Source organism: Mycteria americana, chromosome 4 (genome assembly GCF_035582795.1).
Source record: "Mycteria americana isolate JAX WOST 10 ecotype Jacksonville Zoo and Gardens chromosome 4, USCA_MyAme_1.0, whole genome shotgun sequence".
NCBI lineage: Eukaryota > Metazoa > Chordata > Aves > Ciconiiformes > Ciconiidae > Mycteria > Mycteria americana.
Window position 1 is genome coordinate 75699385 of NC_134368.1, and position 12209 is coordinate 75711593.

At 38.7% G+C, this 12209-nt stretch overlaps 1 protein-coding gene across 14 annotated transcripts in view; it reads left to right on the plus strand.

Moving 5' to 3' along the window:
* The window catches only part of SLC10A7 (solute carrier family 10 member 7), a 152414-nt gene that overhangs the window by 27758 nt on the left and 112447 nt on the right, over positions 1-12209 (plus strand). The window contains exon 4 of one of the 14 annotated variants that reach the window (XM_075500976.1): positions 4888-5111. The exons of 12 other annotated variants lie outside the window; for them this stretch is intronic. The gene's annotated coding sequence lies outside the window, so the exon portion shown is untranslated. Of the gene's footprint in view, positions 1-2011; positions 2135-4887; positions 5112-12209 lie in introns of those variants that run through there. One more of the 14 variants, XM_075500977.1, reaches the window with a different exon arrangement.

The window sequence follows — 12209 nt, forward strand, 5'->3', positions numbered from 1 at the left end:
AGTCAATGGCCTCCCTTATAAGTTTTCTCGTCAACCAGCAGTGCAACCTCTTTTGTACAGTTGTGAGGCATTTCCATTTCTAAGCTTAGTCACAAACATCTGTGACCTATTGATACTAGGACGTTTTTGCTATTCGTACCACCCATGTCGATGACTTCTGCATGGCTTGATTCTCTGCAATTTATGATCCGAGAAACTCGGAACAACAGATGTTATTTGTGGAATGGAATTTGTTTATGGAATACCCAGAAAAATATGCAGTATTTTAAAGCGCTGTCCTCAAACCCCTGTGAAAATGAGTAACTCCGAGGCATCTCTGCTTCATAAGGGGTCTGCTATCATCACCCCTTGAGTAACAAATGCCTATGTTGCTACGTTTGGTTTTTCAAACCTTCCTGATACTCCCAGCATATAAAACTCAGAGTAGTCATCTTCTGCAAATAACAACAAAATACCGACCTTGTAACCTTGATAGTTGATTCCTTAGCATTTTCTTTTTCGATTTTCTTTAGAGTATTACATGAGATTATTTCAGTTTTATAGGTAACAATTTTCTTTTTTTAGATGTATATAAATTCAAAATAGTGGCCTCTGCACTAGTTCTGATTTACTTTGTTTTATGTAAATATGAAATCCTACAACATAATGACACTTCATAACCCAAGTACTTTGAGTCTGACAGCTGAGCTCTGAATGGCACGCAAATGAGCATTTTTGTCTTTAGAGTGTGTAAAATTTCTTTCTCATTGTCTTAGCAGTATAGTTATGCTTACCACCCTCCCAATTCTTTCCCCCTCTGGTATTTTTGCATGATAAGTCACTGTGCCTATTGTGTAAGCATTCTGTCATGTCACTAAGTGATCACACTGATTTTAATTTCCCTCCTCTTTCAAATCACCAGCCAGTTCCAGCATGTTGTTTGTTGTCTTCCTTACTAATGCAAAACAACACTGAAATCTGCAGTAGTCTTCTGTTTCCCAGACTGCCTGGTCTTAGTAGCAGTCAGTGCTTCTAACTTTCAAGAGATTATTTTACTCAGGCGAATCACTTTTTAGGCTAATTTATCACACAGTATCTTGTGAGGTAGATGGCTCATTTAGCAACACTTCCAACAGGCTATGTTCATGGTTTCTTTATCAGCTCTTGTGGGGTTTTTTTGTTTTGTTTTGTGAGTGGTGGGAAGCAAGAGTGTCTTTTCATACTTTCTAATTTTTTTGCAACCTAATGCAGATCTGCCTTACAAGCAGATTTTAAGGAGATTTCCTGTCTTTTAGGCTTCAAGTTCTTTCTAAATTGTGTGATGCAAGGCAATGGAAAATTTCATTTTGTCAGGTTATTTCCTCCTGTATAGCACATTGTAATAATCTGAGACTTTATTCTGAGCCATCTTTCTTCTTAGATGTTTTTTACAAAACTAGAAATAGTTGAATTTGGTTTTCCTGCTAATTAGCACATGCCAGCTGCTACCAGCAAAAGAACACCTGTGCTGCTAGTGAGGGTACCTGGAAACTTGGGCATGATTCTTCTCCTTTATCCTAGTGTAAATCAGATATTCTTCTGTTGAAATCAAAGCAACGGACTGTGTAAGTGTAGGTAAGAGTCACAAATGCAAATTGGGTCTATATGATTTGTAGTAGGTTGATCCCAGAAGCAGTAACTGGTCTTAGCTGGTCTCCTTATGCAAAAGTGTGCTGTTTACATAAAATGCTAAGTAGATACATAAATAAGTACAGTACTGCATTTTTGTCCACTGTATTCTCATATGTTAATTACTGTCTTTTTGAAAATATGGTCTTTGTTTCAATTAAGTGAAACTGTGCCTGTAAATTTAAAATAGAGAAGTGAAGATGAGTATCAGTATTGTTCATGCTGTAAATGTTTCTAAAGATGGAGCTTTATTTGTGGGTTAAGTGTATGTCATTATCTTAGAGTAACCATACTTATCTTTCTTTAGGAAGTGTGTTCATCAGGAAACATCACTAAGCTTTCTCTCTACTATCTCCTTATGCAGATATTAGAGGAGTATAAAGTCATTTTATTAGCTGATAAGCTGTTTAATTACAAGATAAGAAACAGAGCTTTGCTCAGTGGAGGAAATGTGGAGTTCTTCCATCTGCATTCAGAAGCACATTCAGAAGCCTATTTCCATCAGCTTTCACTGGAGGTAAAGGCAGCCTCCAAAACCTGGGAGAATTTCATCAAAGTAGTTTATGGATGTCTTTTCCTAGGTTTGTTCATACATACAGAAATAAAATTTCTAAATCATGTAGAACTGTGTATTATACACGTAGTCAGCAGTGAACTATACAGCTATATTGTTATATGTCCTAGATTAGGAAAGAAGAAAGATGTCATAGTTGTATATACAGCCTTTCATATATATGTTGGAATCAGGAGTCCTAGTTAGAATTTAGGACTTAGGCAGGATTAATGGTTCTGCAGTGAGATCAATGCTTGAACTATACATCATTTCAAATACTGTTCATTAACTCTTTTTGGTATAGACTGACTAGGTTCTTGGAGGAGTTCCAGATGTTGTTCAAGGTATTGTTACTAATGTCCGAAATGGCTTTTCCTCTCTGTGTTCCACTGTAATGACAGATAAATGGGAGCTACTCCATTCCATTTCCAAATTAGGAGAAGCGTTAACATGGATTTTGTTTGAAGACCTTTTTTCTCTGGAATTTGTTTTCACGTTTGATTTGCCTTTGTATGGATATGTTCGCGCTCCTGTCATGCTACAGTGCTCGCTTCTTCTCCAAAACTCCAGAGTTTTTGGAGAATGGCTGTGGGGAGTTTTATTTACTCTTAGAAAACCTCACTGAATAGCTGTAATTTCATAACAGATAGTGCAAGGCAGCATTAGCTACCAGTGTTTGGATACCCATAGAACGTAAATCAGTACTTAGAGTAAACAGAGGAGTGTTTATGTTCTGAAGTATTTGCTTATTTGCTGTTGGAGTCCTGGTGATGGCATATGGCTTTGAAAATAAGTCTGTAATATGTATGTCCAAGCTGTAACTGTAGTATTTAAGACAGTCTTACAAAAATGTGCTTTTAAACACTGAGAAACTTTTGTTAGAACCTATATCTATATCCTCTGTATTTTTATATCTTTAATATGTAGAATTAGTGTGAGGTTTGTTTGCTTTATTGACTTTATTTCCTGTGTGTTTTGTGAAGTAGATTGTACATGTTCATATGTGGAGTATTGTTTGTTGTTGATTTAAAAGGAGTAGGGGGAAAGGTAAGTGTGTGGGATGCACTGTTCAAATTCTATGGCAAGTGAAGACAGAGGATGTATAATTAAGCATCCTCAGTGCATACAATACCAAAATTAACATTCCGCCTAGTCTTTACTTAATTTTTTTGTGTTGCTTGTATTAATGCCATCTCCACTGATACAATCACATGCTATTTTTTAAATACATTAGTTTGACCTGTTCTACCTTACAATGCTGTTCTTATTACACTGCAGTCTGGATTGTTCTGCAGTAGCTGTTGTATTAATAAGTACAATATAAGTTTTTATTGTGGTAGTATGGAATATTTTATGACTTTCTTACTCGCTTCTGTTGTGTAAATCTGCATAGCTACTTGCAAGCTGAAGTAGTCACAGAAGTCATCAATTAAACTGTAACAGGCTGATATCATAGCAAAGCTTTTAAGAGAAACATTTGTTGAGCACGTATTGTATATAGAGAGCATACAAAACAGTTTATGTTGTCCTGGTACTGCTTGTGTGTTAAAAATTAATTATTTGGACTAATCCCTCTAACAACATACCTGCTTGGTGAGAAAGCAAGGGAGAATTTGCATGATTCATAGTTAGAAAAAAAATTACATAGCATCTTTCTGAATATCTCGGAAGTATGCTGAGTTGTTCAGAAGTTTTTTTTACTGTTGATATGATATAACTAAAGCTAGTGAAGCACAGGTTCTTTTCTTCTTGATCCAACTGTTACAGTGCATTAGGAAACTGCTAAAATACATTGGGGTAACTTTTTAGTATCATTTCTGCTGCTGGGAGGGGAATGTTGTAGCTGGAAGAAAGCAGGATAGCTGTGGTGTGAGAAATATGAAGAAAAAGAAAGTAGGATGCTCTGTAACAGCATGATCCCTAGTAAAGTTTAGCACACAGTTTTCAAACTGCTTCTGTCAGTAGCGCTTTTTAAAGGTTTTGGCAGGGATTTGTTTTCTTTGGGAGCTGGTGTGATATGGCAGATTATTCAGAGGTTTCTCTGAAACTCTGTTCTGAACACTTTGAAAATATCCTGAAATGAGGTGAAGCTAAATCATACAGGCCTGCCCTTAGAAAAGGATTAGAATCCAAATTTATTTAGTGTCCATTCTTGTTAACTTGCTCTTGCCAATGGAAGGGAAGAAAAGGTCTGGTGGTTGATTTGAAACAAAAAGGACACCCACACCAAAAGAAGTAATTTCTTCTTTATTGCTAGAGTTATGTGCCACCCCTGGGTTTTAAAAACGATGCTGCTTGGAAGTATGTGGCTGGGATAATGTTCATAGTATAGGCATGCTTACTGCCCTCAGAAAAATACATGTGAGATTTTTATTTCTTCCAGGTCTAAGTGTCGTGGTTCTTTCTGTTGCTGAGTGCAGGCAGTAAGCGTGCACTGGGAACACCTAGGATGCAGGAGCACTGCTGTAGGAAGGACAGAGGAGCCTTGGTATAGGAAAAGGGCCTTCTCCTGCAGGGCTGTCTGCAACAGTTCTTGTCCAGCTGCCAGTGTCACATCTGATGTAACCTACAGTGGTTTGGGGAGGGTGGGAATCTGTCGGTCCAGAGTTTGTGGCAAAACCCAGGTAGCTTCTGATGGTAGGAGAGCCTGGCCTTAGAATTAAACCTTCCTTTCTCTGTGTTTGCAGCCCATTTTACCCCTGTGATCTCAGCACATTGTGAACTGCCCTGTTTCTAAGCCCGGAGCAGCCGGTCAGGCAGTCGGCTGAATCTGTTGCAGTTGTCAGAGGGTCATACTTCAGGGATAACGCTGCTGGCAGCTAAAACCTATGAATTAGTCAAAAAAAGAGTGTGTGGATGTTGGAGTCATTTTTTGTAGGCTTTTAAAAACATTGTTTGATCATGCAATGTGTTGACCTTTCAATAAAATCTTCATTAAATCCACCCATTCCTCGCAGTTGTTTTACTTCTGTTTGCCTTTGTCACATGTTCTTTCCTGGATTATCATTCATTAGCTTCCCCAAAGAGATTAACAGTTCCTTAAAACAAGATCATGTGCATTCTGGTGTTCTGCGTGAAAGCGGAGCTGGAGAGCAGAGAAGCCACAGGATCCCTATAGAAATTTGAAGACTATTTTGATACTCCAGTCCACTCAAAAATCTGCTGATACTGTAATGTTTTTTCCCTTGCCAGGACCCTCCTTGCCTGGTGTCATTTCTTGAGCTCTCCTGGGATGAGATTAGTCTAAAACAACAAAGTAGCCAGATGTCTGGTTCTGAGAGAGTCCCAGAGGCCAGGGTATGGTAGGCAACAGTAATCGCTTGGGGCTGAAGATCAAAGGTACCTGAGAATTACTTATGGGCACATACTATGTGTCATTCCTATTATTAACAGTCTGAGAAAATTTGTATCCCTAATTAACCCTTTTGTTGGTTAAATTTTCTTGCCAGTACAGTCCTGTCTGTAATAACTATTTGTTCTTTTTGCTACTGTTACATAAGTACATATTAGTTTAAAAAAAAAACAAACCAAAAAACCCCCAATACTCTCATAGTAGCAAATTTATGTAACCCATCCAGATCCTTTTTATCATGGTAATTTGCAAATGTCAGAAGTCAGTGTGATTTCTTTTTGTTTACTGTGCCATCCTTAGGGCTGGTGTTATTCCTATCCAGAACTGTGTCAATAAGAATAGTTAACTTGTCAGGATAGTGGTTTTTAGTTCATTGCTTCCTAATCTAAAATGAATTAGAATCTAATCCCAGAGGCAGGATGTCTGCACATCACTGCTTTTTCCCCATATTGATATTTCTAATGAAATGCTAATTAATATTTTTAGTGATGAATGCTTGTTTGTATTGTATACTCGGAAATAACAAACTAAGATTGTAAGTGCTGTCTCTGAGTTCTTGTAGTGCTTTTAGAATGAGTGGCTCCTGGAGAGGGAGAAAAACCTGATTGAAGCCTTCTGTGCTTTTTTATCCTCTAGATGAAAATGTGAAGGTTGTGAGTGGAATGTCTGTTTTACTAAATGATAACATTGTCTGCTGTTGTAGAATTGAAGACTCAGAACAATTTTTCCTAGCTTTTGAATAATAAACGGTAGTTGTCAGAGATACCTGTTGTTTGTTATGACTGCTACAATTTCAGTTTCCTTAAGGTGATGTAACATTAAAGTGTGGTAGATACTGCATGTGTATGTTTGAGTGGGAGGGTGTGAGTTTCTGGTCACACTGAATGTGTTTGCAGTTTATTGCCTATATTACATGTGTTTAACAATTCTAAGAGACATTTTTGAGTGAGTACTGAGTGAGGAAAAGATCCCTGGAGTGATTTAAAGGACTGAATTGATTCATCTGTTTCAGTCTTGACAGTCTCTCTTCAAAACATGTTATTCAAGCAAGAAACCCCAAAAGCTGACCTGTCTGAAAGCGTATTGTGTTTTTTACATTTTCACTTTTGACACAGGTATGCCTGCTGTCTGCATCTTCCAACACGGCCATGACTGCTGTTCGATTGTCCCCACTCCTGTTCAGTTGCATACCTCATCAGTCTTGCTCTACACCCAAAGAGGTGTTTAAAAAACCCAGCATCTAAAGAAACGTGAGGGCAAAGTTTTCTGGTGATGCATTATTATTTAACCTTTCAGGCCCTATAGCTGTCAGCAGCTGTAGCCGGTCTTCTTATTAACATTATGAACCTCATTAAAATTTTTGTAGGGTAGAGACAGGTACTGTGCTTCTCAGATGCAAGGGAAGGGGGAGCTGTGTAGGAGTGGATCACAGGCAGGAAATAGCTGTTTCCATACGGACATTGGCACTCTGTATTTTGGACCATTTGTTGCTATTCATGTGCCATAATCCAGGCACAGGGGCCTCACTGTAACTGCTTGGAAGCCACATGCTGCTCAAAATATTCTGGCTGGCTATCCTAACATAAAGAAATCAGCTCTTCATAACATTGGGATTCTGTTTTGCGCAACCCTTGTGGGCTGTTTTTTTCTTACTTTTCTTCTCAGTTGTTCCTTTGGGAGGCATTGCAGCAGTTTTGGTTGTCCGCACTGCTCTGTTGAAGGTCACAGTCAGAACTGGAATAGGTAAAATCCAAGTGTCCATGAAGTCATGTCTGCAGAGGCCAGTATGACCTTCTTTCGACTTACCTCACGCAGGCAGCAAGGTGCTTCCCGTGAAGGTGTTGAATCCGTAGATGAGGTTTTGAGAGAGCACTACTAGATGGATTTGCAACATATCTGAGACAGAAATGCGTTTCACTTCATTCTCTTTTGTGATCTGCCTAGAGTTCTTGGAAACCATGCCACAGCTACTGCCGACAAGCGAGAACATGACATAGTCAGCAAATACTAGATTAGTGTATAGAATTAGAAGCACTACCGTCTCCCTCTTTGTTTTCAGGCTGGTAAAACTCATATATAAATTTTGATCACTAGTACCACCTCTTCAGTTTAAAAAAGTGACTGGATCTGAGGTGATGTGAGAGATTCAAATGCAGTGCAGGAGCAGAGCAAAGCACTGCAGAACTACTTCTGCATGGCAGATACCAGCTACTTTTTATGTTGAGGGATGAAGTTATGAGGTGCTAGTGGTTATTAAACCAGTAATTGGAATTTGGAACTGGTGAAATTATTGATATCTTCTGCAATTAGATTGTCCCCCAGTTTCTTGTTCATGCAGCATGTTTCTTTTCTGTACCATGAAATGTCTTAGTGACCTATAAAACAATTCTTAATTTGGACTTAGGGAAAAACAGGCTTTAGAGCCATTTAGGTGCTTGAGTAGACTCAGAAATAGGTGTAAATACCTTATACAAGCTGAATAAATTTGAGTACATTAAGGTGTTATATTGCATATTAATGAATACTGCTTCATTCCAGGTATTTCCATTACAAGAGAGTCTTTATGAATATGAGATAACTTTTGTAAAGAAAAAAACATACAAACTAAAGAGACTGCCCCCTACAAATCTGTGGGAGCAGTGTTCTCTAGTTAGGGCTGATGGGCATCTAGGGGTTACAGGGTCATATTTGTTCTGCTGGCACAGCTATGTATGGAAGAAAACAGTTGTCTGTTGCACTAATGTACTCTTCTCTGGTATTTAAGAATAAAACCGTAAGAACTGTGCTATCAAAGAGCAAGGGCTGGCTGTACAAGTAATCAGGAAGAGTGAGTCTTGCAAAAGAAAAGAAAATTGGGGTTGAATTGAATGATAAATCGTGAAGCAAATTAAAACACATCATCAGCATGGACCTAATTGTTTGTTATTTCAAGGAAATACGGCTTTTTTTTATAGTGATGTTGGTATATGAAATATATTTTTAAACAACATGTATATATTTTCCTCCATACTGGAACCTTTATATGTAGTAATTTCAGGAGTGTTCACTGTTTTAAGCAGTCCATCACAACCCAAGCACATGCTGTATCAGAAGCTTAAGCCACAGCTTCCCTTTTACTTATCAGAGCCGTGCAATGTTCTGACCTTGGACTGCGTAAAATAAAATAAAAAAAAAATCTCCTATTGACTTAATTGAGACATGGATCTGATCTAAAGATCATGCCATGAAATAAGTAGAAAAATCTGTATTTCCCTTTACAAGTTTATTTCTGTTCACATGTTCCATTCACAACACTTGAATTAATAAGAAAAATTATGAACGTAACTAACATTGCAGCTTTCTGTTGTCATCTGCTGGCAAAATGTCTGTAAGCACAAAGCATTCGCCACCAACAGCAAAAGCTACTCGATGACTTGATTATACTCAAATTCTTGGTAGAAAATTCTTGTTGTTGAATTTCTGGTTTCCCAGTGTGTCTGGTACAACTTGCCGTCACTTTAGTTTGTGGAGTTTTTGACTTATAATTGGAGAAGGAAGGAAATTAATTAGAACCAACTTCTAGAAAACTATGAGTCTTCAAGGGATTTTTCTTCTAATCTCGTGTAATTCAAAATTACAGCTCCTTTTCCTGCTTTATGGATAACCAAAGTCATTTATACTTAGAGGTGTTGAAGGAGAAAAGCCGTAGTTAATGTTCCAAGTGCTATTCAATTTTACGTCACCAATGTGATGGTAATTGGTTTGCGGGGCAAAGGAGATGGTTGGAAGGATCACGAGACAGTTGACAAAGCTTTTCTTCTCTAAACTGCAGGTCCTAAAAGTCCAAATCAAGCTATAGTAGATATTTGAGCTTGTGGCTGTGTAAGACGACTCTTGACTATATTAAAATATTTTGCAAACCCCTAGGTTATCCTAGTGTTTTACTGGTGACCCTTGTGACCTAGAATAAATTCAATGCAAAGGGTTATTTTTAACTGTGCTCCCCTTCCCGGTTCGGAGGGGCATGCTGCTGACAAGTTATCGTGACTGTGATGGCAGAGGAGAACATCTGCATTGTGAAAATTAATTGCGTGTAAGCAATTTTTTTTAAATGTGTCATGTTTTTCATAATATGTAGTTTTTATTACCATTATGTAGTGGAGGAATAGTAATAGGCAGAACTTCCGTAACGGTTGCTTTCTAAAATATTTAAATTGTATAGCTAGCATTATTTTACAGTCTTTCTCTGAGAGACTATTGTGACATGGATTACTATGCATTACACTTCTTTGTACTGATAATATAACAACCAAGCATTTAAAATAAAATATGAAATTGCTTCTGAATATTTCCTTCTTTGAGAGGGCTAGATAAATGAAAATTAATGAGGTTAGGGAAATTTTGCCTCACAAGTGATCAAGTAAATCTGGCTTTGCACAGCCTGCAAAACATGATTTTAATAAGACTGTATTACATTTCTGTTGTGCCTTCCATTGTTAAGGGGAATCAGAGAATATGTATTTTTTAATGAAATTAAAAGTTGTATTGGAACCAAAGGCTTTCTTCCTAGTAGTCTTTGAGATTGTCTTGTATAATATAAAGAAAATAGTATCTTTTACTGGCAAGTGTGTTTATTATTCTTCTTTCTTGTTAAGTACCTGAGCTTGTACTCTGTACAAACAGCATATGTACTATAAATAAAAGGGGTTGTAAGAGAACCGCATTGAAATACACTGCATAATAAGTGCAAACATTTTCTTTATTTAAAGGGCTCGATAGAGGGGACATGCACATTAGTATTCTGAGTTGTAGTTTGCTACCCAAAGCATTTGAAATGCGGAAATGTTTCTTAGATATTAAGAAATGGTAGTTGGGAAGAGTAGTGCAATTATAAGCCACCTTTAAATCGGATGGTTTCACAGGTCTTGCATCTGAAATCAGCATTATATGGTGATTCTTGGAAATTTCTTATGTGTGTGTTTGTACAGCTGAAACCTTGTCACGGGCTCTATTCCTTAATCAGTAGCCGTGTCCTGCGTGGTGGCAGGCCCCGCACCAAAGGCGGTAAAATAGCTTTGCTGCTGAAAATCCTCCAGTGTTGCAAACCCCAGAAAGAACAAGCAAGCCAAGCCTGAACCGGTTTCCTTGGGTGGCAGGGCACAGAAATAACAAAGGCGTACGTCTGCCTTTTTGGTTTTTCCTGCTCTTTCTTTCAGGGAGAAATCCGGAGGATAGGTAGGGCTGGAAGTTGCATCTGCAGAGCAGTGCTTTGCATTTGAAATTTTGCTTCAAGGTCTGGTTCCTGCTGGCAGCAGCAGTAGGGCCTGTTAAAAACCCTAGACTTTCCAGAAGGTAAACGGCAAGGAGCGAGTCTGCTGGAAATGATGCAGCAAGGTACGCTCAAGTCGTAAATAAGGAGCGGGTAGGGTAAGCAGACGTGGAAGAATGGATGTGTGTCTTTTGTGGGGCGGTAATTGGGCAGCGGGGCTGGCAGGCGCTGGCGCGGCCGAGGCCGCGGCCGCTGCCACAGGTTGACGGGCAGGTGATCCGGCGGCTTCCACCCGGGCAGCGCAGGAGGCCTACCTAATATGCTGTCTGCCCTGAGGGCCTGGGGGAACGCGGTTGGATTATTATGTTAATGCCTGAGCCTGCTGCCCTCTTCCTATCCCAGCTGGGCTCCCTGTTGTTAGGAACTGCTTTGCTCTGACAGTGGAGTAATATACTTCATGATTGAAAGGGCAAAGGGGCTCGCAAGAAAAAAGAGCAGGCCTGCACAGATATGTAAATGAAGGGGGGAAGGCTGTAGGAGGGTTTGCGCGTAGGTGCGGATATGAAGTTTATTAGGAAATGAGTAATGTAAATCTGCTAATTGAATTGTTATTTACAAGTCCCATTTCCTGATTTGTTTCTTTGTGCATTACCCCCCCTAATGCTGATGTACAGTGAATTCGAAGTGCTTACCAAAGCAGGCACTTAGGTTGATTTATTTTAAACCAAGGTGCTATAATACACTGGTACCAGTGTACAATGCTGACAATGGTATATTTTTCAGGACTTTGATTACTGTTTCATGCTCTGCCACTATATTGCTACTCTACAGCTTATAGTGGTGATATGATTCTTTTTTATATTGTAGATAAGTATATCACTCTGAATTTTGTTGATACTTCTACAAGAGTAGGAGATAGATACAGATTTCAGAAATATATTTGTTATGGTGTTAGAGCAAATTGAACTTTGATTCGACGAGATGGTGACTATGTTGTGATATACTTCTGAGGTCTTTTCTGCAATAGAATTGACTGAACAGCGACTCGGTTTTAGAATGAATGTATGTGAGAGATGAAAATCTGTTCTGTAAACAGATTTCCCCCCGATGATGATGATATGGCCTGGTATACAGAGCCTTTCTCTACCTCTTATCAAGCTTCTATCAGTGGCAAAACTTGACTCGAAATAGCAGCAGGACGTGATTTCTAACATCCTTATTTGTCTATTTTACCTCCAAAGTGCTGATCACAGACTACTCAAAGAAATAGCTGTTAACCTAAATTAAACTTTTTAAAGTGAGAGCTGCTTTTACGAAATGGAGCTAGTGTGTCAGATATAAAGTTGTTTGATAGGTGAGGTGCTTTTCTTGTACGTTCAGCTGGTACTTGGTGTTTGTGCAAGATGTGA